This window comes from Pinus tabuliformis, chromosome 8 (genome assembly GCF_031772625.1).
Source record: "Pinus tabuliformis cultivar Carrire ecotype Pingquan chromosome 8, CPIR1, whole genome shotgun sequence".
Classification (NCBI taxonomy): Eukaryota; Viridiplantae; Streptophyta; class Pinopsida; order Pinales; family Pinaceae; genus Pinus; species Pinus tabuliformis.
Window position 1 is genome coordinate 1,546,580,806 of NC_142294.1, and position 23,195 is coordinate 1,546,604,000.

A 23,195-nucleotide genomic window follows, 5' to 3' on the forward strand; every position below is an offset into this window, starting at 1 on the left:
CAACACACGGGAAGATAGCACGTACAATACCTAAAGGAGTAGTCCACGCGAGTGCGACGGTCGTTATAACAAGTTTATGTGAAAGGTTATGTCTGATGTTCGGGGAGGTAACCAACACGGGCAGGACATCATTAACAACTTATACAACACATTTTCATAATTATATGTATTAGAGCAAATGAATGAATTCAATTGTTTAACACAAGTTAAAGCAACATGTATTACAAGTGTTCAAGATTAATCTTACAAACAGTCACAAAACGTGTGAGAATGTGTTGGTTGTGATCAGGCTTCTGAATTAAGCGAAAGTTCCAAGACACATCGGTACACCATACATCACTAACCCCGTGAAAGGGGCGTTGGAGCCACTATTCGCTCCTCAAAAAAAGAGACTACAGACTCTCAAGGCTATGCGGGAAGAGCCAAGGTGAAAATACTTGTGCATGTATAAATGAGGGGTATTTAGAGCCAAGGGTAAAAGTGGCCCTTGTGACTGTTCGACTTCCCTCATGACTGTTTGACTTTCATGACTTTTCAACTCTATATGACTCTTCAAATTACAAGTGGGTCTCTTCGACTTCCTCGTTACATTACATTGATTTACAAAAGTATGGCCCACAATAATGATGTGGCTAACTTGAGTCATGACACAACTCAACATGACAGTGTTGGTATGTTCATGCTGCCAGTGGTGTGCATGTCGAGCTGCAGTGTTGCTGAGTGATGGATGTCCTCTTGGTGTATCACAACTTCACCTCCGCATGGCAAGCTGTGCGAAGTCTTCGATGGTCATTGGTGTTCGCTTGATGTTGTATGTGAACGTTGCTCCTTTGCTTGTACTTTGGCATGCTTGACATGTTTGTCCATTCGTGAAGTATTCTCCTCGTGTGCATCGTTCGTTCGTCCATTCGCGAACACATCGCCTTGCATGTATCCTCCTTGTTCATCTCATCCGTCGTTGCGTCATGTCTTATTCATGTACCTGTATCTACAATCACTCATGACGAGATGACATCAAATCCATAAACCTCCTAGTCTACCATGATGCATACTCGTTCGCTTTCAGATGTAGGTGACCGAGAGAGAGGACAAGGCTATGAAACTACGCAAGGCAAGTTTCACACTGGGATGCGGGCTCTAAGCACTGCTGGTGAAAATTGTGCAGAAGTCACTGGGAAACTGAGATGGACAATCCAGATCAGCAGTGACTGTCTGCGGGATCTGGCTTGGCTAGAGGGCAAATCTGCGCAATTTCTGGAGGGAGGCAGTGCGGGCAGCTAAGGGACTTGGCAGCAAAAACTGCACAATTCCTGGAGGGAGTTGGCTGCGAGCTTCAGGAGGCTTGGCAGCAAAAACTGTGCAATTCTTGGAGGGAGCTAGTAGCAGGCTGCGAGATGGCTTGGCAGCCAAAACCACACAATTCCTGGAGGGAGTTGGCTGCTGGCTGCAGGGTTGCTAGAGACAAAAACTACGTAATTGCTGGGAAGCTGACCTGTTGAACACCTCTGCGCAGTTTCTGAGTTGAGCGGGATGTTGGGAAGTTGAGGGGCTTGCTCATGAAATCTGCGCAGTTTTCTGGGTGAGCAGCTAGCTGGCTGACTAGGTGGCTGGCTGGGAAAACTGCGCAATTTTCTGAGGGAGACAGGGATGGGCACTAGGTGTCTGTCCGACCTGTTTACACAATTTCCTCAATCAGAAGAGCAGGCAAGGACTGCAACTTTTGCGCAATTTTTTAGGGGAGTGAGTCCCGGGGACACTGCCCAGTCAAACTCTCCGATTGACCAGCTGGAGGGTTGGTTGATCAGCTTGCAGGCAACGTAGATTGAAATGGCTTGTTGGACACTTCTGCGTTGTTCTGGGTGACAGTCAGTTGAGTCAATTGTAGGGTGGAGGTTCGGCTGTTAGAGGGTGATCCGATCGTCAGAACTTTAGCAAAATGACTAAGTGTGTGAGCGAGTGAATTTGTGCATATGCAACCTTGCAAACACACACTCAACATGACTTGATGACAAGATGCCTCAAACCATCAAGACAACATATGCTCAACATGACTAACCGACGATGCGAGCGACAAGCGCGACGCTTGTGATAGATCATTGAATGACCACGACGACGCTTGCGCAACAGTGCATACAACTTCGTGTGTGAGTGTGATGGATGTTCACATAGCGAATACAACATGTACACATGAAGCGAGGACCTTGTGTATGACCAGAACATGGCTGCAAGCATGGCATTGAGACCAACATGCAAAAAAAGTGGTTCGTTGAACGGTCAAGCAAGGGGGGTGCAAAGACTCACACAAGACCACAGGTGAGCCTGAGTGCTTGCAAACATCAAGGAAAAATCCAAGGGAGGCTCCGAAATTGGATGCAGGCCAAAATTTTGGAGGGTGTTGTAGCCGCTACAACACTTGGCGACACACTAGTAGAATTCTAACTTCTTCGTTTTGGTTCATTGACAGCACAAGGGCTTGGTCTTTCAAGATAAATTGAATCATTGTGCGAGTTACTTCAGCTTTCCCTCTCACCCCATGGATAGACATGGTTCACCTTTTGCCAACACAGTCAAACACAACAAAAATTTCAGCCCGGTCGCAGTGTTTCGAAATCGAGAAGGGTAGTTTGGCTCGCGAGTTAAAAATTCTCAAAGTATAAGTTTTCATCTCTGGTGTTGCTCCGCTGCCAGCAGGCCTGGACAGTACCCCGGCGGAGTCATGCAAGAACACACACATTGTTCCACTGCCAGCGAGCCTGGTCAGTACCCCAGTGGAGTTGCATGCTTCACTTCTCTGCGCAGGAAGCCTTTCTCTTCTTTCGCCTTTGTATTTTTTAAAGGGAGTGTGCATAGGCACTTATTTATTTTTGGGGCGGAAGAGGGATCCCAACTTATTGAGAGGAGAGGAGTTTGTTCCTTCAGAGAAGCATATAAGACCTCTAACATAGGTTTGCTCGCTTAGATTTTCCCCTTCTCTGTTTCTACTAGTTGGATGAGCTTGATCACATAGAGCAGAAGACTGAGTACAAGCATGGGACTTCCTAGTGTGGACACAGGTTCATGGTTGGACCTAAGCTTCCCTTGCAGATGGCTCGTATTTTCCGTGAAGACTTCATCAACCGAAGGTTATAACCAAGCACAGAGAAGACAGACACAAGATTGGCCAAGTGTTGTAGTGTCACAAGTCTCTTCAAATCTCAGCCACATACTCATTCAAAAGCTAGAACTTGGTAGAGGGCAACACTTATTTACAAAACTAAAAATAGCAGGATACTAAGAAAACCAAACAAACGAAACAGAAATAGTAAGCAAAGCAAACAAAGCAAAAACAACAAGCAGTAAGCAGACTATGTACATGGCGCGGGGCGCGGCCCGGCCTACTAAAAATAGTGCTTGAGATCTTGGTCGTTGACAGGAAGGTTGTCAATCCTCCTGTCAAGTGATTGCAGATGGTATGTGTGTGGGCCAAGCTTCTCATGGACTGTGTACGGACCAATCCACAGGGACTGGAACTTTATATGCTTTCCTTTGTCTTCATGGGGTTTATCCCATTTCAAGACTAAGTCACCAACATCGAAGTTAGCTTTCCCTGTAGACTTCTTATCGAACCATCTCTTGATACGGTTCTGGTGGAGTGTAAACTTTTCTTTTGCTTTCATCCTTTCTTCCTGCAGTTTGTGAAGTGTATCCATCCTACGTTAAACTAGCATGCAAGGCTTGCCTTGGGATTCTTGAGACAACTGAAGTGCAGGCAAGTAGATGTTGGGTGGTAGGATGGCTTCTTTACCATAGACCAAGAAGTATGGTGAGGTATTCAGAGAGGGTTTGGGTGTTACGCGGTCATCCCATAAAGCATTCGTCAAGGCAGAGTGCCAGTTATGCTGCTCAGAGTAAACGGTCTTTTTTATTATACGGATAAGGTTTTTGTTCGTGGATTCTACGAGACCGTTTCCTTGTGGGTAGTAGTTAGATGAATGTTTCAGCACAATACCATTTTGCAATGCAAAATCATAAACCTTGAAAGATGTAAAGTAAGTTTCATTGTCAAATACAAGTGATACTGAAACTTCGAAGCATGATATGATGTTCTACTGGAGGAAGTTGATGACCCCCGGGTCGTTCACTTGCTTGAGCGAAATTGCTTCTGTCCACCGCGTGAAGTAATCAGTTGTTGTGAAAATGTAGCGGTGTTGTTTCGACGAATGTGGGAAAATCTCCCTGATGATGTCCAAGCCCCATTGTTGGAACGGTTCAATCACTGCAACAAGGTGCAGCGGGGCTGCTGACCTTCGTGTTTTGTTGGCGCATCGCTGACAGACCAGGCACTTGCGAGCGTAAGCATGTGCATCCTTGAATAATGTGGGCCAGTAAAAACCAGCTCGAATAACTTTGTGTGTAGTTGTATTTCCTGCAAAGTGATCCTCGGTTGGTCTGTCATGCAGGTCTTGCAAAACCTTCTATGATTCATGTGCCTCCAAGCACCTGAGCAAGATTCTGTTGTTGCGCTTTCTGTAAAGCACTCCATGCACCAACTGATAGGCTAAATCTTTGAGACATGATGCCCTCTTCTGTCTGATGGAAAAGTGAGAGGATATGGTGTCGTGCTCAAGGCACTGGCGCACATCTTTGTACCAAGAGTTTCTGTTTATAGTGGGTGGTGCTCACACTACATCATACATTTCAATTTCATGCTCCAAGACAGCGAGCTCTGCTTCTTCCTCTTGTGCGTGTACTGCCTCAGCTGCAAGTTTGCAGAGACCATGACCCTTGACAATGTGAACTGGCTTGATGTCAAGATCATACTCTTGCAAGCATGTCATCCAGTTTGCACGTCGTTCACCCAGCTCTTGTTGTACGAGCAGTGAGCGGACTGCTGGGTGAGGCACATACACTATGCAATGGTTCTTCAACAAGTAGGGTCTGAAGTGTTTCACTGCCTTGTATATTGCATACACTTGTTTCTCAACAGCAGGGTAGTTGAGTTCGGGTCCCTGCATGCTTGCACTCATGAAGGAGATGGCACATTCGTCGTTCATTTCATCCTTCTGAGTGAGTACTGCAACGAGCGAGTCGTCGAAGGGGAAGGTGTATAGCATGAAGTCTTTGTTGAAATCTAGGCTGTAGAGTGCAGGCACTTCTGCAATAGGCTATTTGATACGGGCGAATACGTACTTTTCCCTCTTGCCCCAGTTGTAAATTGCATCCTTCTTGATCATGGCTTGCATTGGTTTTACTATCTGCGCATAGTCCGAGATGAACTTCCGGAGGAAGTTTTTCTTTCCCAAGAAGGACTGCATCGCTTTCTTGTTGGTTGGGTGAGGGATCTGTGTGATAGTCTGGACCTGATCCAAATCAACCTGTTGAAGAAAGTGTAACTAGGTTCGATCTTCATAATGACACGATCTTTGTATTTGATGTAATAAAAGAGAATAAATTATATTTGTGATCTTGCTGCATGGGTTTCATGAGAAAAAGTGTCACTAGGTGAAAGACTTCTTCTTGATGTCTTTAGGATTTATTTAAATGTCGAAGAGTCATGTCACGTGTATAGAAACTCTTCATGAGTTTATGTAAATATGTACAAGTCTTCTAAGTTGTCTAGCAGCCCTCCAAGACCAAGATGAATGCCTCAAAAACAAGCCTACAAAAGTCTACAAGCAAAATCATCAAAGGATCTTCATGTCGGCTTCAATAAATAAATTAGATATACATTTAAAATTGACACATCAGCTCAACACAAGGTCACGTCAGTTCAAAGGTTCATGTTGGCGTGCATATATGGCACAACTACTATAAATAGCCTATTGAATCATCCGCAAATGAAAGAACAGAACTCGGTTGAAGATGAAGCCGTAGTCATGAAGAGGAGTCGCAGTAGAGGGTGGCCGCAGTGATAAAGAGAGAGCCGCAGTAGCTGCAGTCAAGTGAGGTAGCTGCAATCAAGCATGAAGGAGCCACAATCAAGAGATCAAAGGTATGTCTACACCTCGGATGGGTTTAAGGGCAGACAGACTAGGTCTCGGATGGCTAGAAAGAGCAAGAAAGTGACCTCACATCTCAGGAAGCAGGCAGACTTGAACTTCTCATGAAGAGGCATGAAACAGTAAGACAAACTTGGCATAATGGTGAGACGCAGTGTCAATGGTGACAGTGATAGTGAAAGAACATAATAGTCTTGGCATTACAACAGAGTAGGCCTCAGTCCAAGGAGATCTTAGTCTCGATGAAAGAACAAACATATTCCTTATGACTATCACAATCTTGGTGCAGATGAGAAGTAGCAGTATCTTCATGATGAGAAGAAGCAATATCATAATCTCGCATAGTTAGAAGAAGCAATATTATCATAATAAGAAAGGACTATCACTGCACATGAAGAAAGGACTATCACGGCACATGTACAATCAAGATCCAATCTCAGTTATGTCCTTGATCTTGAAATTCATAGTGACATGATGAAGAAGCAGCAAGTGAAAATCTCAGTGATGCAACACTGACAGCTTGATCTGTGCAACAATCATGATGATTTCAGCAACGACAGAAGGAAGGATTGATATCTTGGTCTTGGAGGGGTAGAGTGTGTCAAGGGTCATGGTCTTGGTATTTGTCAATGGAATCTATGTAAGAAGAATTTACACATGGGTTTTCCTCTACAAGAGGGAGAGGTTTTGGCCCTGGCAGAAAGCCAATCAATTGTGTTCTTGTCTCTTTTGTTTTTGGTAGCAGTTTGATGAAGTAAACACACACTCTAATAATGCAAAGAAGATCAAGCTAAGACAAATTGTAAAACACTTCACAAATTGTTATCATGTTTAACAAGAATCAACTTAATTCTGTCAAGCCCTAGATTCTTCAACATGGTATCAGAGCGATAGATTCAGTAGTCAAAGGAAGGGAAGAAAAGAGACATTCAAGAATCAAGCATCTACAAGATATCAAAACAGCTGAAGATCTACATGGCAGAATCAACCCCTAGATCAGATATCAGTCTACATCAGCAAGGGCTTCAGATGTCAACAGTCTGCAAATCTCAGGATATGTAATAGCAGTTTTGATAAATCCATCCACAACTCAGTTTGGATCCTTCTTTATAAAGATCAAGGTCCAATAAGCAGTTCACAACTTCAGTCATCTTCAGCAAGGATTTTTGAAGGTCTGAAGTCAAAGTCTGGTCTATATCAACAGCCTTGGTGTCTCTCACACTCCACACCATAGCATGATCTCTACATTACAGTGATGGATCTCTTCAAAGAACAGCTCGAATTCCCATTCAAAGAAGCAGATCACCTACAACATGATTTGCATGGACAGGACTCAAATCAGATGTTGCACTATCCTATCACATCATGGCAAGCAACCTCTAGTTGATGCTGCAAGGACCAGATGTCACTCTTGAAGGACTTGAAGAGAAGCTTCAGCAAGGATCCTATCCGAAGGAAGCATCAATGCATCTACCTCAACATCAGCGAACATGATCAAGGTGAAGATCTTGTCTTCACATATCAAGTATCTTTTATTCTATAATCAAGTTTTGGTTTATTGACTTCATCAGCGCAAGATCTATGGATTAGATAAGTCATCAAAAGGTTCTTACAGTAGGATTGACAGAATCCTTATGAAGAAATGAAGTCAGTACATTTAGTTCTCCCTTGAAGTCAAGAAGGTCCTATGAATTAAGAAAGGAGACATAAGAAGGTTACATAAGGATATACTATCTGAAATGCAGTAAAGAAAAATATTCCTGAGATCTCAGTTACGAGATCTGGGAAAAATGGTGAGAAAATAATCATCATTGATATTGATATTGATAAGCAAGGTAATAGATGTCCATGAACAAGAAGGTTACCTCGATCAACAGTCCATGGTCTATGGTCTCTATGTCAGATAGAGAAAGGCAAAGCGATGAGTCATATATAAGTGCAGATAAGTAAAGGGAAAGTTGATAAGACAAAACAGTACTATAGAAGAGGAACTCATATCACCGGAAGGATGGAGGAAATTGAAGAAAGGATCAGGGAAAGAGGGAGTAACAGATCTCCATTATGAATGAGATGGTGTCCCTCTCAAAAGGATCCTATTAGAAGTCCTTGCAGATATGATCATAGTAAAATCCATTATCGCATCATCGAAGCAAAAGCTCGTATGAAATCATGAAGAACATAGCTATTGGGAATCTCATTGTACATTGAAGGAAAGAAAGAGTTCATCCAGGTTAAAGGAAAAATTTACCAGATGGGGACATACTAGATCCTGAAGGATCTCTGATAAAGATTTCAACAGAGGATCTCCGAGTTCCGGAAGGCAGCAAATGTTTCAGCAGAAATTCCAACTGTTGGATCTCATGAGATGGTGGTTCAATGACATGAAGAATGAAGCAGATCAAGGGATTCAAGAACCGTTCAATCAAGGAAGCTGTTGAAATATACCTAAAGAAAAATGAGGTATGTATGATTATAATTGTATTTGTAATTGATATTGTGATGTCATGTTCTGTGATTACAGAGAAAATGGATCAAGCATGATCATGAAGAAAAAGATCTCCTCCTCTGAAAGTATACATAAAGACATAATTTAGACTAGATGAAATCAACATAATATGTCCTCATTATGTAGTATGAGGTAGTTGATAACCATTGAAGAACTACGAGAGTTCCTAGGAATGAAAGACATGAGGATGAAAGAGATCGTGAGACATGCAACCATGATAAAGGCAATCAACATTCAGAGGATCAAGAAGACTTGACCAGGAAGCCTCCCGGAATGATGAGTAGACTTTGATGGAAGTCTAAAAAGATGAGGACCCTTGACAACAGATATCATTGGGAGATGTGTCAACATGTATGCAAGATTATTGATACCTATAAGAAGATGTCACTAGGTGAAAGACTTCTTCTTGATGTCTTTAGGATTTATTTAAATGTCAAAGAGTCATGTCATGTGTATAGAAACTCTTCATGAGTTTATGTAAATATGTACAAGTCCTCAAAGTTGTCTAGCAACCCTCCAAGACCAAGATCAATGCCTCAAAAACAAGCCTACAAAATTCTACAAACAAAATCATCAAAGGATCTTCATGTCGGCTTTAATAAATAAATTAAATATATATTTAAAATTGACACGTCGGCTCAACACAAGGTTACGTCGATTCAAAGGTTCATGTCGGCTTCCATATATGTCACAACTACTATAAAATGCCTATTAAATCATCCGCAAATGAAAGAACAGAACTTGCTTGAAGATGAAGTTGCATTCATGAAGAGGAGCCGCAGTAGAGGGTGGTCGTAGTGATAAAGAGAGAGCCGCAGTCAAGCATGGAAGAGCCACAGTGGTCGCAGTCAAGTGAGGTAGCCGCAGTCAAGCATGAAGGAGTCGCAATCAAGAGATCAAAGGTATGTTTGCACCTCGGATGGGTTTGAGGGCAAATAGACTAGGTATCGGATGGCTAGAGAGAGCAAGAAAGTGACCTCTCATCTCAAGAAGCAGGCAGACTTGAACTTCTCATGAAGAGGCATGAAACAGTAAGACAGACTTGGCATAATGGTGAGACGCAATATCAATGGTGACAGTGATAGTGAAAGAACATAATAGTCTTGGCATTACAACAGAGTAGGCCTCGGTCCAAGGAGATCTTAGTCTCGATGAAAGAAGAAACATATTCCTTATGACTATCACAATCTTGGTGTAGAAGAGAAGTAGCAGTATCTTCATGATGAGAAGAAGCAATATCATAATCTCGACATAGTTAGAAGAAGTAGTCTTATCATAATAAGAAAGGACTATCACTACACATGATAATGAAAAGATTTCATTATGGCACATGTACAGTCAAGATCCAATCTCAGTTATGTCCTTGATCTTGAAAGTCATAGTGACATGATGAAGAAGCAGCAAGTGAAAATCTCAGCGATGCAACACTGACAGCTTGACTGGTGTAGCAATCATGATGATCTCAACAGCGACAGAAGGAAGGATTGATATCTTGGTCTTGGAGGGGCAGAGTGTGTCAAGGGTCATGGTCTTGGTATTCGTCAATGGAATCTCTATAAGAAGAATTCACGCATGGGTTTTCCTCTCCAAGAGGGAGAGGTTTTGGCCCTAGCAGAAAACCAATCATTTGTGTTCTTGTCTCTTTTGTTTTTGGTAGCAGTTTGATGAAGTAAACACGCACTCTAATAATGCAAAGAAGATCAAGTTAAGACAAATTGTAAAACACTTCACAAATTGTTATCATGTTTCAGAAGAATCAACTTAATCTGTCAAGCCCTAGATTCTTCAACACAACCTTGATCCTGCTCTTGGCAACGATGTGTCTAAGGAGGTTCCCCTCAGACACTGCAAATATGCTCTTTTTGGGATTCAAGGAAATCCCATATTTCCGGCATCGCTCAAAAATTTTCTTAAGATGGCGTATGTGGTCTTCCCGTTTTCTTGAAAACACAATCACATCATCGAGGTACACCACTACACTCTGTCTAATGAGTCCGCGGAAGGTGATGTCCATTCCGCGCTGAAAAGTCATCCCTACATTCACGAGCTCGAATGGCATTCGTCTGTATGAAAACGTACCCCACTTGTTACGTGTAAAAAGTTGTATATATTTTGTGCATCTGTGATTCATTGTTGTTTACATTCCGCTGTGCAAAGTAGTTTCGTTGTGAATCTTGGTTTGGTAGCGTCAGAGATTTAAGATTCTATCCTAGACACCAAGATCGTGGAAAATCAACAGGGAGTATTTGTGGGCTACACCGAAACTCGACACAATTACCTTATGTACTTACCTTTCCTCATAATGACAATTGTGCAAAGGGATGTAGAGCTTGATGAGGAGAAAGTGATGCAGTGCTCTCTTTTTTGAAGAAAGTGTAACTAGGTTCGGTCTTCATTAATGTAATTTTGATCTTTGTACTTGTAAAAGAAAAGAAATATTATTTTTGTAAATAGTAACAATAAGTTTCTTGCTCATTGCATAGGTCTAGCACATGTTCAAGACCCATGTGGGCATGTTACATTATGTAAATCTATGTACTAGAGTCAAAGAAATATGTCAAAAGTGATCCTCCAAAACAAAGACAAGTCTCCTCTTCAAGTCGTTTCAATAAATGAGTTTTTATGCACAAATGTCAAGTCGGCCTAAAAGGAGGGACAAACTCCAATATATAAGGCAGTTCGACTTCATAAAGAGATCACTACTCATCTCTAAAATCAGAAAGCAAGGAAGGATGAAAAAGAGGTGTGAAAATGGAACATTGAAGTGATTATAGGGCAGCAAAGAAGAGGAAAGAGAAACCGAGTTTGGGAGGATTGTTTTTGGTCTTAATTCTGTCACACGTGCGAAGAAAAGAGCGCAGTTATGCAGTCACATTAGGTCCACAAGGGCAGCAACACAATAGAGTTTGATTGGGCCAAGAAGTAACTCCAAATAAGCCTCCATCTCAAGCGAAGGAGGTCCTATATCTAGCAAAGGAAGGGAGCAAGTAAAATGGGCTATCTCAAGCCCTAGATCTGCCACAAGTGTGAAGAAATTAGGCCTGTACTAGGGTTAAGAGGATCAACCTCTAAATTCAGAGGTACACCAGAAGAAGGGCCTCATTCTCTAGCCCAAACATCAAGGAGAAATAATATTGCCAAGCGAGGTAGAGAAGGTAAGGAGGACACCAAAGAAGAGGTCTTTAAGAAGACCTAGGGTTTCTGCTAGTTGCTGGAAAAAGAGCCAACAATTTTCGGAAGAAGTGCCAAGGAAGAAATCAAGGTGCAGTCCAGAAGAAGGCTTTGATTGAAGAACATAAGGGAAAGTACAAACGAGAGACTGCGTTTGGTGCTTGAGGATCTATTGGTCAAGGGTCTATGGTTTGGCATTTGTCAATTGAAGCTTCAATAAGAGAAATTTGCATAAGGGTTTTCCGCTCTAGGTGAGAGAGGTTTTGTGTTGGCTGAGAGCCAACATCTTGTGTTCTTGTCTCTTTTGTTTTGGTGATTGTTTGATGAAGTAAGAAGAACACACACTAATAATAAAGAGAAGATTGTATTAATAAGAAAAATTAAAAAGTACTTCACAAATTGCTATCATCGTCAAAAGAATTTCACTATATCCCAGATGCCCTAGATTCTTCAACACTCTTGAGGGGGAGCTTCAGATCCCACCAGAAGAGGAGCTTTTAGCTCCAAAGGAGGAGCCTCGGCAGGAGCCTTAGGAAGTTATGGATCAGCCACAAATAGAGGAGCAGAGAGTGGAGACATCCACTCAAGCATAACCATCCAGAGAAGGCAGAAAAAGAACCAAGGAAGTTAATAGATTAATGCAGGATGCAAGGGAGAATGTGGGATCTCCTTCAAAATTGCGCAAGAAAAGGAGGTCACCTGAGAGGTACACTGGCTACATGGCTCTAATGACTGAGCTTGTAGAGACTAAGCCATCCTCTTTTGAGGAAGCAGTTGAGCAACCAATTTGGGTTGATGTAATGGTGGAAGAGTACGAATCCATCTTGAAGAACAATGTTTGGGAAGTGATCCCAAGACTAGCAGATAAATCAGTTGTGGGTTCGAGATGGATCTTCAAAGTTAAGCACGCAGCAGACGGAAGCATATAGAAGTATAAGGCCAGATTTGTGGCCAAAGGATTCTCTCAATTTAAGGGAATTGACTATGAGGAAACCTTTTCTCCTTTAGCAAGGTACTCATCCATTAGATCAATTCTTGCACTGGTTGTGCAGATGGGATGGAAGATCCACTAGATGGATGTAAAAACAACATTTCTCAATGGTGTTATTGAGGAGGAGGTATACATATAGCAACTAGAAGGTTTTGAGACATTTGATCAGGAGTCTCACGTGTGCAGACTCAGGCGAGCATTGTATAGTCTCAAACAAGCACCCCGTTCTTGGTACATCAGAATCAACAGTTATTTCACTGGTTTGGGCTTCACCAAAACTGAAGCGGATGCAAACCTCTATCATATCTTGGTAGAAGGTAAATTGCATATCATTGTTTTATATGTTGATGATTTAATATTAAGAGTTAATGAGCAGTTGATCATCTCTTGCAAGGAGGACCTTGCAAGGGAATTTGACATGAAGTACATGGGTATCATGCACTACTTCCTCGGGCTAGAAGTATGGCAAGATGGTGAGGAAATGTTTGTGTCTCAAGGCAACTATGCCACCGAGATACTGCAAAGATTCTTCATGGACAGTTGTAAGCCCATGGAGACACCTATAGTGACAAACAGGAGGAAGGAGACTGCCACTTCAGGTGAAGAGGTGGATGCTACCATTTAATAGTAGTTAGTGGGTTCACTAATGCATCTTGTGAACACACGACTAGATATGTGTTATGCAGTCAACCAGCTGAGCCAAGCTATTGTTAGGCCTACCAAATTGTATTGGAAGGTAGCTAAGAATGTTTTACGGTACCTCAAAGGCACTACCCAATATGGATTGTCGTATAGACGAACAAAGGAAGTGAAGTTGTGTGGCTTCACATATGCAAATTGGGTAGGGTGTCCATCCAACTGAAAGAGTACATCAGGTAGAATTTTCAATGTTGGATCCGCAATGGTTTCCTGGTACATTAGGAAGCAAAGATTTGTGGCACTCAGCGCAGCAAAAGTAGAATACATGGTTGCAAGTCAAGCAGCATGTGAGGCGATCTGGATGAGAAAGATACTTGTGGGACTTATTGATTTGTGTAGCTTTGGAGGTACTCCAAGCCCTAGTGCTCGAGGGTTGGAGGTCAAAGCGCCACAAGTAGACTTGTGGACTTAGAACCCAAGCTTGGGGTTTTGCACCAATCGGGATTTGGGCCAAAACCATGAGCCCATTTTGACATGTGATGGATGAGGATGATAGCTCTCGGTGAGACGATTCTAACGCAACGAGAATCATCTGATTATGAGTTGTAGAAATGGAGTTATGAATTTTGGAAGGTTATGTTGGGTTTTGCACATGATGGTCTAGGTCGGCCTAAGGTTAGGAAGGCCTAATGACAGTTGTTCAAGCCCCTAGAACATGACGTTTTGGAGCCCCTCTCTTTAGTATAAACTGAGGGTGAATATGAGAGCATTATCGCATCCATTTGGTGCAACAAAAGGCAAGAAAGATAGCTCTAAAATTTCCCTAGCCGCAGCAAGAGAGGGAGGCTCTAAGACAACGTGGAGGAGGTCTGAGTTCCTTGATGGAGGCCGAGTGAGTTGTTGGAGCAGCGGTTTGTTTTTGGGTCACGTTGGTGGAGGCCGAGAGGTTGTCTTAGAGGTTGCAGGCCTGTTCTTGAGGGCGGAAGGGAAAGGGTGTCGTTTTGTGGGGTTAGGACCCTTGGAAAGGGTTGTCGCAGCAAGGGATAGGCTTGTTGTAGCAAGCCGCAGTCCCTAAAACAACCACAAATCTGCATTAAGGCCAGCAAGGAAGGCGTAAGGCCTGTTTGGGAGTGTTGGTGGATGGCATGACAGCGTGGGGTTTAGGGAGTGTTGGAGAAGGGTGACCGCAGCCTTAGAAGGACTGTTGCAGTTGATGTGTGAGGGATGGTAGGATTGTTATTGATGCCCTAACTAGTCCATGAATGCAGCAGTCAAGGAGACCACAAACAACGAGAAAAGGTATGTTATTTATGACATTTCTTGTAGGTGTTGGATCCTAGTTTAGGATCAGATTTGGATCGTGATAGGGCAGCCTATGGAAGTCAATGAGGAGAGGGCAGATCTCATGGTTAGATGCCCTAGACCAGTGATAGTTTCCACAATGATTGGGCAGCAAACTTGGAGTGAGAGTTTGTCATGTATTGGGTCAAAGTGTTGACTATTGCGTGGATCAGTTGATGGGTAGCTTGAGGAGGCCTTGGGAGTTGTTTGGAGGAGCCCACATGGATTGTTGGGAGGCCTACCAAGCAGCGAAGGTGACAACAAGGACATCAGATTGGAAGATGAGGACAACAACAAGGTGCATTGCAGATGGACTCGTGTATGATGGATTAATAGATGTCCTAGGTGAACACATGATTGGTGCCCAGATTTATGCAATAGCTCCTCTATTGCAGAAGCAAAGGGCGGATTGGTGGAATTTGTGGGCAGCCATGTGTAAGGGTCTCCTAGGTGTGAGGATGCCCTAACTAGGTGCAAATGCTACAACATGGACTTGGTCACTCATGGACTGTTGGAGGGCAGCGCAAGAGTGAACTAAGTGTGGATGAGATTGGGCACTTATGGTTCGCTGAAGGACAACGTGATAGTGTCCAAGTTGGAGCTCGGTGAGCAACACCTTGATGGATAAAGGTAGTTGTGAGAGAGGCAATTGTTGAGCTCAAGGGTTGACGAACCTGAGGAGCAGTTTGTGGAGCCCAAGACTTGTGTGTGGAGAAGGACATCTACAGTAGATGATGGGCAATCCTCCTAGCCCGTGTTCATTATGGGAGATGGACATCTTGCAGTGATAGGTGGCAGCCCTTCGTGCCTTATGTTGGTCTTCATCGGTGCAGCGCAGGAAGACCATAGTGGGCAGAAGTCCCTGAGTAGCTGAGGAGCAGCAGTGCGCAGTTGAGAGTTTTTCACAAGTGGAGCTGTGAACAACTCGACAAGAATCTCAGTGTGTTGTGCTCTTGATGGACAAAGGGACAACTAGAGAGTAGATTGATGGCCGAGATACAATGGCGAGATGGACTTGGAGAATTGATAGAGGCAGGAGCTGCAAATCAGGAGCTGCAAGACCAGGTAGGTACAGGGTACGACCGAAAGGACCTGAGAGAACCTGCGATAGCCAGTTGGTCAGAGTAGCTTGTTAAGGACAAATTGGATGTCGATGGACTAACACCACGTCCCAGTTTTGTATCTTGTACTAGTGGATGTATGAAGCCCATTATCCCTGGTACGAGATCCCAAGCCTGTTGTATTATATGTTGTTTAATATAACGAAGTTGGGTTGAAAACTATAAAAAGTTGTCCATATTAGAATGCATGTGTGACGTATTGTTGTTTATATTTTGTTGTGCAAAGTAGTATTGTTGAGATTCTTGGTTTGGTAGCATCAAAGATTTTAAGGTTCTATCCTAGACCCAAGATTGTGGAAAATCAACAGATGCAGATTGGGCAGGGTGTCCATCCGACCGAAAGTGTACATCAAGTGGAATTTTCAATGTTGGATCCGCAACGGTTTCCTGGTACAGCAGAAAGCAAAGATTTGTGGCACTCAACTTGAAAAAAGCATAATACATGGTTGTAAGTCAAGCAACATGTGAGGCAATCTGGATGAGAAAGATACTTGTGGGACTGCTTATTCAGATGATGGATCCAATTGTGATCTATTGTGATAATCATAGTTGCATTAAGCTCTCTGAGAATCTTGTATTTCATGATCGATCTAAGCATATAGATATCTAGAATCATCATTTATGAGATTGTGTGCAGAGGTGGATAATGTTGCTACAATACATTCCGACAAAGGAACAAGACGCTGACATCTTGACAAAGGTTTTGTCAAGAAGGAAGTTCAAGTTCCACAGGTGCAGGACAGGGGTGGTTGAGAATCCCTTTCTTGTTGAGAGGGAGTGTTGAGAAGTGTAGCAAGAAAGTCTCAATTTGACTTTTCCTTTGTTAAATTGAGAAAATTTGAATTTCCACATCAACAGACAACTTAGATGTCGTTAACTTGTGTGACATGGTTCTTATCACTCAGTTAGCTCGGTATATTCGATTTAGAGGGCTTGGAGTTCAAATAAGCATGTGTGATTGCTAAATTTTAGTAATTTAGTTCAGTTATATCCAATTGTGTTCAATCAAACTAGTTTTAACAGTTGGAGAAACTAGTGGAAGGTCAGTTGTGCAATGGGACAATAGTCTAACTCAGTGATCATCTAGTTAACTGGTCAATCAGCCTAACATAACTAGCGGATGCAACAAATTCGAGTTCCCAACTATGGTGGAGATTCCAAGGCAGTGTAACAAGAAGTTCTAAACTAGTTTGAGTGTACAGGAGTTGCATGCAGTCAGATGATCAAACCTTGTGAATTGCGCAATCAATTGGAGGAAAATTCCTAAAACAATAGGGGCTAATTCTCCAGGAATTGCGCAAGGAAACAGGGGCTCAAGCACAGGCATAAATTGACTAAGTTTGGGTCATATCTTCTCATTGAGCAGAGAAATAAGTTATTCACTTGCAAGTTGTGCTTAGAGTGAGGAAGCAATTGTAATACACCTCTATTCATTTAATTAATGCAAAGAGGCTTGAGGGGTTTTCCCCAGTTGGGTTCCCCTAGAAAAAATATTGTGCATGTGTGTCATTTCTTATTGCGTGTCTAAGATTGTTGTTCTAAATTGTGAATTTAATTTCACAGATCAATAAAGTAGAATTGTGCCTCTTGATTTAGATTATAATTTCTTGAGCAGTTGCAATTCTATCACCATATTTCTACATGTTGTTGTTGCAAGCTTTTTATTTTTCCTTATTTCTTCTTTATTCTTGTCTTTGTGTTTTGGTCTTAGTGGTTGTTGAGTGTGGGGAAAGGAAAGAATAGGATCTCTGGAGAAGAGGTAAAGTAAAACCCAACCAAAATTACAAGATCTTGGTTAAATAATGTGCATAAGATAAATGAGAATTAGAGGGTAGAAGAAGATGATAGAAAAACTAAGATGGGCTTGGCTAAGCCCAATTGAAGTAAAATGGGTAGCAATGTACCAGCCATGGAAATGGCACAAAAGGGAAATTTTCCTAAAAATTTAATACAGCATGGTTGAGATATGTAAGGCATAATGGCATTGTGTGGCTTGACAGGTCATTAGTTGAAAACCATCATAGTAGCATGGTAAGTGATCAATCTCTAAAAATATGATCATTGTGTGAATGGCATGGAAGCAGGGCTTATACTTTCCATGATTGGGTAATGCAGCAAGGTTATTTAATGGGCTCCAAGTTGCGTGGAACATCATTAGGAAATCGGGCATGAATGGTCCATTGTTGATATTTATGCTATGAAACTAGATTCGTCCCCCAAGCCCTACGTGTCCTGACTCCGGCGAATTAGACACAATTCGGGAGGATTCGTGTCTGAAGATCGAGACACGTCGTGTTTGATCAAGACACGTTCAAATCCAAAACCTGTCCTGATTTTTGGACACGAATCCGAAAATCAGGAACCCACACAACATTATAAAGGTGTATCTCCCCATTCTATTTTCACATTCAATTGTTTAGTTTGTTGTGGGTTTGTTGTGGGTGTTTGGGAGCAAGGAGCAAAGGATGTGGGAGCATTTTCAAGGAGATTCAAGGATGATAACTATGAGGATTGATGACTCATGAGTCATGAGCTACCTACTGCCTTGAGGCTTGTATACTTGTAGTTGTTTCCTATTTTCTATTTCTATTTGCCATTGGCTTTGCACTACCTATGTAACACATTTTGACTTTGATGACTTGATGAGAAAATTACAGTATCTTTATCTTACTATCTTGTCTTTCACCTATTGGATCATTGATGAATTGAATATGTATTATGATTTATCATTTATGTCACAATTGTATTTGTCTGCATAATGTTACTTTGTAAAACTTACATCTAGATGAAGATCTATGTTTGAAATATATATATATATATATATATCTGAATGTGTCGTGTTCGAGGGGGTCAACGTGTATGTATTCGACACTCAAATCCTCGTATCCGTCAAATCTCGAATCTCCATATCTGTCGAATCCTGAATCCCTATTTTAGGTGACTTTGTATTTATGTTATATTTATGCTCCTGGCAGTTATGGTGAGCATGAATGAAAAAGTAGAAAGGTTGAAAATTGATAGCTTATGAACAACATGAGGTGATGATGAGTTAAACAAACTATTGAATATTGCAATGGAGGAAATATCAATTAATAGCGTTGATCATGGTAGTAAGGCAAAATGTAAAAGGAAAGGAATTGGGTGGGAATTCCTTTGGCTGAGTTTGGAAATTGTTGTTTGCAAATTAATGCATGCTCTACATGCATAACAGGAGTTTTTCTAACCTTAACACTATGAATCCACTATATTTCATGAACATGATAGTGATGAAATAAACTAAATGTTGTGACATAGGTGGAGCTGGGAGCTTAGGAAGAAGATTGCTAGGAAGCATTGCAGTCTATGGCACTTTGTTTAACTCGTGGGAGAAAGTCATAACCAAGACCTTGACTATAACATTCCATGAGCAGTGTAGGGGAGCACACCAAACCATGACTTGGCCTTAAGACTCCATGCACATGTCATTAGAGCATGACAAACAACTATTGGGCTATAAGACTCTAATGACTACCCCACGCAAGAAAGCCCTTGGATGGGTAGACTTCCATGAATGGGGGTTTCTTGGGATTGGAAGGGTGAGTTACTAATGGGGGGAACATGCAAGAAAGCCCTTAGACAGATAGACTTCTTGGAATGGGGGTTTTTTGGGCTTGGAAGGGTGAGTGACTAACCAAGGGCCCATGCAAGAAAGCCTTTGTCCAGATAGACTGCCTAAAATGGGGGTTTCCTAGCACTGTAAAGGTGAGTAACTAGTGGGAGAAGAAATGTGCCTACGCTCACTATGACGTGAGCATGAGCAAGTTGTTGGGAGATATGTGAAATGACTGCGTGGAGTAGTGTGACCACCACTAATTGCTTTCATTGGGGCTAAGAACCACTCAGTTAGCTGGGTTGAAGATGGAATTGTACAAAAAGACTACGTGGAGCAATGTGACTACAACTGAATGCTTTCCTTAGGGTTGAGAACCACTCATTGAGTTGGAGTTGAGGATGGAGCTAGCTGAAATCTGTATGGAGAAAACAAAACATTGAGTGCTTGTTTTGACTAATAAACTACTCAGAGAAAAAGCTATAAATATAAGTATTAATTTTCAATTTAAAGAAATTTTGTTATGATTATGCTTTAATTTGGTTTAAAGTTCTAATTTGTAATGACTCCAGTTATATTTTAATATGATTATGCTATGTTCTAAATTCATTTAAAACTTTATCATTATCTCTCATGACATGCGTGTCTATGATGTAGGAGAATCAGTGAATTTCCCAACACATGTATATGAGACTAAATGCAAGGTAAACAACATCAACTTAATTACATCTGAGTGTGTAATAGCATAATAGAGTTGAAGTCTATAGAAACTAGGCTATTGTGGTGACATTGAAACCCTATGTGAAGCAACAAAACTTATAGCTTGTTGACTTTAATGTAAAAATACACAAAAGGTATTTGTAATAATAATTATATATATATATATATATATATATATATATATATATATATAATGTACAAAAATGTTGAATGTTATAATGAGGTCCTGCTTATATACCTAGCCAGGTGTCATTTCATGATTGGGCATATCTTTTAAACATGTCTTTTCACTTAACTAATGACTATTTAAGATCATTATCATTTGATTATTTATTATTTGCATTTATTTTTATTTATTTATTTTTTATGAATTATATTCATAACATTGCCCCTTTCTTTGAAAATCTTTGTCCTCGAAGCTTAATTGCTAGAAATTTCTTCACTTTGTGTTTGTCATCTTGATATGTATAATTTGTCAATCATCTAGGCATGTAAGGCTCGTCAGTAATATTCCCTTCGAATTGGGAAAAAAAATAGATTAAATAATAATAATAATAATAATATATATTTTAAAAGCCCTTTTTTTAACAATTATAATTCTTAAATTAAATAATTATAATCATTAATTAAATTAATTATAATTAGAGTGCTTATATACCATATAACCAAATACGAATGGGATGAATGGAAGGAATGGGCATGACGGAAACAATGGGACGTGACATGGCTGGAAATGGCCCGAGACTTGACAGACAAACTTGGACAGTCTATAGGAAAGTCATGAAGAGCAGCAGTGTAACAGGGAACACACAGCGTGGTGGAAGAAGTGCGGTGGTCGAAGGGGAACACGACGTGAAACAAGGACACAAGGAATGCACGAAGAGTAGCGAAACTTGGCAAACAGGGTTTATTTGACAGTCACAGCGGCGGATAGGATCGATAGTCACGGTGGTGACAAGGTTGACTGTTGACGGTGGGGAGCGATGGCAGGGGCATGAGGATAGGTCGGAAGGTTGAGCAGCCATCAACTAACAAGTTGTCGCACACTGCCTCTATTCTGGCATGGAAGATGAGATATTATTAAAGAATCTCATTTGTACCTTGCTAGAATTTTTATCACATATTGGCTTCTCTGATCCTTCAAGTACAGAGACAGATGTCTTGATATCTGCTTCATCAACAATGTCGAAATTGAGGATCTTTAGATTTGTAATCTGTGATACATGACATTTTTCTCAAGGGCATCATCAAGGTCATGATTATTAATATCCTTTGACATTCCCATTTCAACAAAGAGCCTAACTACATCTTCTAAATAAAATTTATACTCTTTATTATAGCCATCAAAGTAATGAGTGGATGCCATATTTTGTGCAACATTACAAATGGATACCAAATTAAAGAGAATCTGTTGAAATTTCTCTATTTGTGAAGCTTCCATGCCATTTATGTTGTATCTTCTTTCCCATGAATGCATGATATCAATGAGCTGGGTAAAATTTGCAAGAGCCATTCGACTGATAAAGACAAAAAAGTCATCAAAGTTCATCCCTATATTAGCTGCCAAATTGCGTTGACAGAGGCTTTCAAAGTCATCAGCTATGCTTCTTACGTCTTCAATATATTCTTGTGTTTCGTTGTAGTCCTTTACAAGGAGGTTCCACACCCATGAAATATTGCAAGCATTGAACCAGCTATGGTTTATTGAAATAGTGTCCTCCACATTTTTTACGTGATGAAACCAACCACTCGATACGAAGATTTTTTCATTCCTTTCTTGGATACATTCCAACCAATGTCTCGAAAAATCCAATGAATTGTGTTGCTAAGACATCTCCATAAATATCATAGACAGTTTGCTTCATGTATCTGTCATACAAAAGATGTGACTAGGAGGGTGAAAGAAAATGCCAGACTTTTTTGCCACAAACATTTGCAGACCAACTATATGACCTGAAGACATCTACATGTAATGGAGTCCAAGTACCTTTTGGGCCCATAAATACAAGGCTATAATTTGAGCACGATGCGTCACATTTGCAGCCTTCATCAATACCTTGAATGCCATGGATGCGATAAGCATCAAGGTATAAGTTGAGCCAATCATCTAAGAAAAAATGTTGGAGTAGTGTAAACATTGTAATCAAGATATTCCTTTACAAAATTCCAATCCTTCAAATAAAGCAATGATGAGAAATTTATGTTCCCATCATAGTTCGTGTCATAAAATCTACAATTGATATTGTGCCAATCTTTGATGTATTCAATAACAGTGATCCCCAGTTTCTTTTGGTCCGTGAATTCTTTTTGGTCACAATCTGCAACTTGAACTCGGGATTTGGCGAAATTTAGTGACAAGAATAAGGGATTAGGTTGGCCATTAGGAGAAACCTAATCGTGGCAAGCCCTCCAATCATCCATGAGGCCTATGAGGAGCACTGGTTCGTTGGCCTTCATATATTTATCTCTGAATTCTCGGCAGCTAATTTTCCTTCCATCGACTCGGTGTATCTTCCCGCTTACCTTCATCTTCATCCTCTCTGCGTCCCCTTCAAAAATTTCCTCTCCATCATCATCAATGTTTATTTCAGCATCTTCCTCATTGTTATGATATTATTCATCTTCTTGTTTCTCAAGATAGTCTTCTTCCACATAGTCTTCTTCCACATTATCTTCATTATGAATTGTGTTAACTTTTGCATCTTCATTAGATTGATCTTCCCTTGAACCTATATATTCATCAGTGTTTTCAAAACCGTTTTTAAAAACCGGTTACCGGTCAAACCAACCGGTTAGCAAGGCTGCCAGTGTGAACCGGCCCAAAAACCCGGTTGGACAAGGCATTTCGCCATTTTTTAGCCCTAACCGGTGAAAACCGGCCGGTTTGTATCAAACCGGCCGGTTCCGTCCTAAACCGGCCGGTTTTAGGCACACCCACCGTAAAGTTAAAAAATCATATTTATGACTGTGTTTTAGGGGTTTTGGGGGGGAACTAAGGGTGTTTCAACCCTAACAATGTTGGCAATTAATGGTAATGTTAAATTCTTAAAGTAAAAGGATGAAAATGAAAATTAAAAGAATCATCCTTTTACTTAAATTTTTAACATTACCATGAAATGACTCAGGATGTTTGAGAGTG

The 23,195-nt window shown here is 41.1% G+C and overlaps 1 pseudogene; it reads right to left on the bottom strand.

Annotated features, from left to right (window-relative positions):
- Window positions 1-21,257: 21,257 nt before the first annotated feature.
- LOC149241831 (arginine-specific demethylase JMJ20 pseudogene) lies at window positions 21,258-22,591 on the bottom strand (annotated as a pseudogene).
- Between the last annotated feature and the right edge of the window lie 604 nt (window positions 22,592-23,195).